The sequence below is a fragment of the Eulemur rufifrons genome, chromosome 4 (assembly GCF_041146395.1).
Source record: "Eulemur rufifrons isolate Redbay chromosome 4, OSU_ERuf_1, whole genome shotgun sequence".
Taxonomy (NCBI): Eukaryota; Metazoa; Chordata; class Mammalia; order Primates; family Lemuridae; genus Eulemur; species Eulemur rufifrons.
The window spans coordinates 72,629,469-72,636,184 of NC_090986.1; the positions used below are offsets into that span (position 1 = coordinate 72,629,469).

The 6,716-nt window shown below is 35.5% G+C and overlaps 1 non-coding gene across 1 annotated transcript; it reads left to right on the forward strand.

Annotated features, from left to right (window-relative positions):
• The first annotated feature begins 3,098 nt into the window (after positions 1-3,098).
• Positions 3,099-3,227, forward strand: LOC138383107 (small nucleolar RNA SNORA25). Its single transcript, XR_011233552.1, has one exon. It is a non-coding gene; the product is annotated as a small nucleolar RNA SNORA25 (small nucleolar RNA).
• Positions 3,228-6,716: the final 3,489 nt, after the last annotated feature.

The window sequence follows — 6,716 nt, forward strand, 5'->3', positions numbered from 1 at the left end:
CTCCCAATTATTAGAGAATATGTGTGGTGTTTGTTTTTCCATTCCTGAGATACTTCACTTAGGATAATGGTCTCCAGTTCCATCCAAGTTGCTGCAAAAGACATTATTTCATTCCCTTTTATTACTGAGTAGTACTCCATGGTATATATATGTCACATTTTGTTAATCCACTCATGAATTGATGGGCACTTGGGTTGATGCTACATCTTTGCAATTGTGAATTGTGCAGCAATAAACATTTGAGTGAAGTTGTCTTTTTGATAAAATGACTTCATTTCCTTTGGGTAGATATCCAGTAGTGGGATTGCTAGATTAAATGGTAGATCTACATTTATTTCTTTGAGGAATCTCCATGCTGTTTTCCGCAGAGGTCGTACTAATTTGCAGTCCCACCAACAGTGTATAAGTGTTCCTTTCTTTCTACATTCACTCCAACATCTGTTGTTTTTGATTTTTTAACAATAGCCATTCTGATAGGCATAAGATGGTATCTTATTGTGGTTTTAATTTGCATTTTCCTGATGATTAGTGATGTTGAATGTTTTTTCATGTTTGTTGGCCATTTGTCTATCTTCTTTTGAAAAACTTTTGTTCATGTCTTTTGCCCGCTTTTTAATGGGGTTTGTTTTTTTCTTGCTAAAACCTTAAAATTTCTTACTGTGACAAACCTTACTCCACAACTCCCAATTTCTTAAAATTCTAGTATTTTTCTATTTTCTTCCTTTATTTACAAAGGTAAATTTTGTTAAATATAGTACCTTCCTCAGGTTTCCGGCTTTCTCCTAAAGAGTAGCAAATAGGGATCAGCTTCTGAGTCAAATCCAGTAGATTGGCGATAGATGCCAACCGAAAGAGAGATTCTGAGATTTTTTTCCTGGGTTCAGGGGAAAAGAGTCAAGGGATACATGAAGGAACCAAATTAGGAACACAAGAGTCCAGGATGATGGCCCGGGATCCACATATCTGCCAGCAGGCTCCGTGTTACACTGACCCTTCCTCTGTGAGAGCCCTTAGCTCAAGGCAAGCCAATAATGTCAGCAGAGCACAGGAAGTGACATCAACTAGCATTAAGACAGCTGGCTAGTTTGTTACTGTTGTTTACATTTCTAGAGAATTTCAGTAGAATGACTTCCATCTCACTGGCTTCTAGACTCCTCAAAAAAAGGTACTTTTTAAGACATTTTCTAAAATATAGCAAAGTTTGTTGAACTTGTTCTGAGGTTAATCCAAAATGGTAACACAATGGCTAACTGCATTAAGTACCAGCTAAACTGACCATACATGTATCAAACATAATGGAAATTTTATTAAACTCATAAAAGCAAGTGTACTAGAAGAGATAGTCATGATATATGAATAGAAAGACAAAGTATGTAAAGATACTTAAAAAACTCTTCTTTCCTATCCCTGAAAATTTCCACACCTTGGCCATGTTCACAATGTTTTTACGATTCTTCACGGTTGTGACTTGATGTGAAAATTAGTTTTTTAAAAATAAATCTTTTCTGTAGAATTGCTTTAATATCCAACCTAACAAAATATTATCCTACTTGGAGGCATGCTGCTACCTCCACATTGCCAATCAAGAGAATTCCCAAAATTCTTAGGTTTTTTAAGAAGTACACTATTTTCACATGCCAGGACTTCTACCTAAGCAGGAAGATTGAACACACAGTCTACCTCCGTTGCCTTTTAAATCACATTTAAAATAAAAGTAAAGAAATAAAAAAGAAAACCCACAAGGACAACAGGAACAGAGACAGAACACACAAGAGATAAAAACAAAATCTGAAAACTGGAAGATAGAATATGATTGGTAAGCAACTTTCAATTTGGAGAAAACTACCAATTAAGTATAGAGTAGAGGAGGCTAACCAGAAGCAAATTGACATTTACCTTACAGACCTTTGAAACGCTCTGGAAATGGCAAAAATAAGTTCTTATAAAAGGGTAGGGGCAGAGGCAGAAAACAGAAGAATGGCTTGAAGGAATAGCTGAATTTTTAAAGGGAGAGTTGACCTTCTCTGGTGCAAATATCCCTTTCCCAATGCAGCCGAAGCCTAGAGGTTTACTCTGGAGAATTCAACCTGAAAGGTCCTGGGGTTGCTTACAAGAGATACAGCTGAGGGCAAGGATGAAAGGCTGTATTTAAAACAGGGAAGTTATATGAACTTTGACATACTGAATGGTGAGGCATCCAGCAACCTTCATCACTCAGCTTCCAGAAAGCCAACAGCTAGATTTTTATGTTCCTTAAGCAATAAACTCAGAAAACTGATCTTCCCATGAGAAAGGACCTACAGAGACACAATGGGGATCCTGCAACAAAATAGACGAGCCACCACCAATCACCCTACACCGAAGTGGGCAAGGCATACCCGTGAACAAAGCATTTTTACATGTTTTAAACATGATCACTGGAAAAGTCAAACATAAAAGAATGGATTAAAAACAAAGAAAAAGGAGAACTCCAAGACAGAAAATAGAGCAGAAAAAAATCTTCTTAAAACTATAATATTCTCACAGATTTAAGAGAAAAAAATTGCATTTAGGAAAGGATGCTTTTTGGAAAGAATTATTCAGAGAACAAAGAGTTCTTGGAAAATAAAAATATAGCCCAAAATTTAAATAAAAATTTCAATAGAAGAGTGGAAATCTATAATTTAATGAACATCCCAGAGAGAATAAAAAACTCACAAAGACATATAAAATATAGGGGAAAAAGGATCCAGACTTCTAGTACTAGACTAATTAGGAATGCCAGAATGAAAGAGTGAAAACAGCAGAGAGGGAATGACTAAATAAATATTTTAAGAAAATCCCTCAGAATTGAATAACACAAATTTCCAAATTGAAAGTTCTCAGAATAATGAAATAAAAAATTCTTACCTTTCTAAAAAGGCATGTCTTCATGAAATTTTACAAAACTAAAGACAAAAAGAAAATTCAAAAATCTCCCAGAAAGAAAAATAATGTATCACATATAAAGAGTCATAAACAAAAATGACATCAGGAAGTATCCCCAAACAACAATGGAAATTACAAGACAGTGGGACAAGACCTTCAAAATTCTGAGAAAAAAATTATTTCCAACATATAAGTCATTTCATAGAGGGCCTGTGAGTCTATGAAACCAAGAGCTCTTAACACTGTGACCAAAGATTGAAGTTCTCCATAGGATACCATAGTCACTCAATAATGTCATGTTATCCTAAGGAGATATAAGACATAGTCACTCAAAATCATGATATAATAGTCCATGATTGGTGATGTGAAAAATAAATGTCTTAAAGTTACAAAAAATTAGTTCCAACATAGAATGGCATATATGGGCAAACTATCAATCAACAGGGTATGTAGGTAAAGTTAAAATATTTTCAGACAATATTTCAAAATGTTTACCTTTTAAGTACCTTACTTTATAGGGTTATGGGAAGATAACTCCCATAATTCCCTCATGAAAATAAGGGAATGCAAGAAAGCAGGCAAATGAGTTTCAGGATACCAGAAGTCTAACACAAAAGAAAGAAGTTCAGTGATGATGGCCTGTAGTTAGCCTAAGAATGTCCATCACAAATTGGTGCAGAAGAACAGAAGGCTCCAGGAGTTGTATCTCTATGAAAAAAGAGTCAAAAACCAAATATACACATACACACAAACAAGAGCTATGTTACCTATTGCTTTGAAACTACTGAGGGAAGAGTTATATTTCTGGCAAAGATAATCTCTAGGGAAGTTTCTAAAAAAGCAAAAATAAAAAGGAAACAATTATCAACTGCAGGAAAATCAAAAAGTTTTATAAGAAAGGAAATATATTTTCTTTCCTTCTTTCCATGTGGCCGAAGGGTGACTAATAAAATAATTTAATGGAATTTTGGATACAGCTGTATTATGACTATAAGAGAATATGAGCACTTGGGGAACGGGAAGAAAGTACATGTAAAAAAGCTAAATCCTTTCTAACCACAGAAGACTCTTAGAGCATAACATCTAAAACAACTAAAAATCAAGAAATCAAGTCTTTTGATATATGCAGCAAAGTACTAGAAGGAACTGAAAAGTTGAAAGTGGTTGCCTCTAGCAAATGGGAATTTGTTACAAGGAGGGGCAGGACCAGGGACTGATATTTTTTATACTAAATTCTATAGTATTATTTGTCTTTAAAATTATGTGTGTTGGTTAAAAATAAAACATATTTTTCAAATTAGTATATAGACTATCAGCCAAATAGTTATTTTTTATAATAACTAAATCTGATAGTGACCATTTTTACATTTCTAGTAAAATAATTTCATCCAGCTTTATTTAAAAATTTTTGCTTGAGACTGAGTGCCCATTGCCAAAATTAATTTGAAAACTGAGATAATTATCAAAGGGAAATGATTGGGTCTTTTTTTTCCCTGAAGGATAATTAAGTGCTCTGATTCTTTTATCCACTTTGCCTTTGCAAAATTCAACATAGAAAAAGTTAACACTAGAATATGGAAAGATAACTTCTCTTGGGAAATGCTGACAATTGGAGAAGTGAGTTTGAAATTCTCAGGATAGTTGCCTCAGTACTTCTCCCTAAGATAAAGATCTCTCCCTTGGCAAAGAACTTGGCACTGGAGCGATGAATAAAAGCCTTCTCTTCATTAAATCCACTCTCATTTAATAGTTGAGAAAGTTGAGCAAACAAAACAGCAGGGAAAACAGGATCCACTCCTCTAAAATCATCAGGCAAATTGGATTTTTAAAGGATTTGTCCTCTCACTTATTCAATCATTTTAAGATGAGTGCTTGCCTCAAAAAGAAGCCAGCTATTGGTGGGAAAGTAAGGCTGACTAATGATTGCGTAATTATTTTTGTATAGGACATGTTAACCTGCACAGATAACCTCTCTTAATCTTCTCAATGACCTTGACTTTCTGGTTAGCTCAAATTATTCTTCAATAAGAGTCCACATAACTGAAATCTTTGTAGAAATGAAAATAAATAAATGTTTGAATCTAATTTGAATATAAATGTATTTTACTCTATTTTCAAAATGCTAACCTGAGCCCTAAAAATCTATTATTTCTTTCTGATCTATAACTGTCAAATAATTGTTTTCATCATTCTTAGAACAATTTTCAAACAAGTGTCTTCTCAAAGAGAAGTGTCTAGTTTCTCAATTGTTTGCCATTAGAAAATCTATTTACAAAAGAATACTTAATACAAATTTCTTGTAGAGAAAGGTCATGTTGAGCCTTTTCCAAATTCTCTTATAAATATATATTCTCTTTTAAAATATATATTCATACATCTGAAGAACTCATTAATGTAACACCCTATGGAAAATAAGAAATATTGAAGGCATCAAAACAATGTCGAAAGAGTCCCAAAATGTATTGCTCTCAGATTCAAAAGCGGTACTAGTGATGTGTATATGTACAGTTTAAAAGACCAATACACAGAAGTGCTTCTCCCCACACTTCGTCCACAGAAAAGCAGGGCTTTGATTTATAGCTGCATACACTGTTTGCCGAGCCCACAGGTGTCTGAGTGTCGGCCACTTAGACTCAACGTGGCCTGAAGCTTTTGTTCAAAGGGAGATCCTTCATCTTCACAGATGCCTTATTTGTTGGCTGCCGCTGGTTCTCAGCAGTCCACAGCTGTGCCATATTGTTTAAAATTGAGCCTCAGGACTCCCTTAAACTCTTATTCTATCTTCCCTATTGAGGTCTCCCCATTTGCGCTCACTGCCAGATGCTGCTGGGGTGTTCTGCTGTCACTCATTCTGTATCACCTCCAGATGAGCCAAGTCAGGGCAACTGGCCATCTGCCATAGCTGGGGTTTTCATGCCCAGTGATGCTCCCAAGTTGCACTGATGAAATCATAAGAGACCAGGTCTGCGGGCTTCCTGTGACCTTTCAAGTGGTTGTTTGATTGTATCACTCCCTTCACTCCCAGCCAAGTCTGGAGTTCAGTGCCATATTGGTACCACATTGGCATTTCGATATGGTCTTTATGTTTTGCTTTTCTGGCCATTAAGGGAGTATTGGATTTTGTGCTTCAAGGACAGACTCCTTTGAGTTTTAAGTTGCCATTAAAAATCAGATGTTTGGGTCTTGTGTGACTCACATACATAATATGGCTCTTTTGAGGTCTAGTGTAGATCCATATGTAACTTAGGTCATGATATAGTCCCTGACCATGTCATAGGTGGGGCAGCCTTATAAGAATCACCCAGGATGGCAGGAAATTTAGTTTGTTCATGTTCATCAGTGCTCCTATGAAACGTGGGAGCTGCTCTCCAGAATCTCATCCTGACCCCTGGCTTTTTTCATCCTCTATCTTCTTCATGAGCAATCCCATTGTGTGTGTGTGTGTGTGTGTGAGAGAGAGAGACTGTGTGTTTGTGTGTGTACATACATTCCAATTTAACAATTTTTCCAGGAAGTAGCAATTTCTAAAGTAAAACTTTCTACTCTGATTATGAAAGAATCTACATATTTGGGTACCAGTGACGATAAAACACTCCATCACAACTCAATAATGGATATATTCAACTAAAACTCACACCTGCTATAACCTAAAAGTTGCAGAACTCTTCATACCGCCATCTTTTGAAAAGCTCTGCATCATAGTCTGTTTTATAATTTTGAAAAATACATCTGAATACCTCAGTTACCGCACTTTTTAATTTCCATGAATATGTACACCGGCCTTATACTTACACTGAGTTATCTTGCCA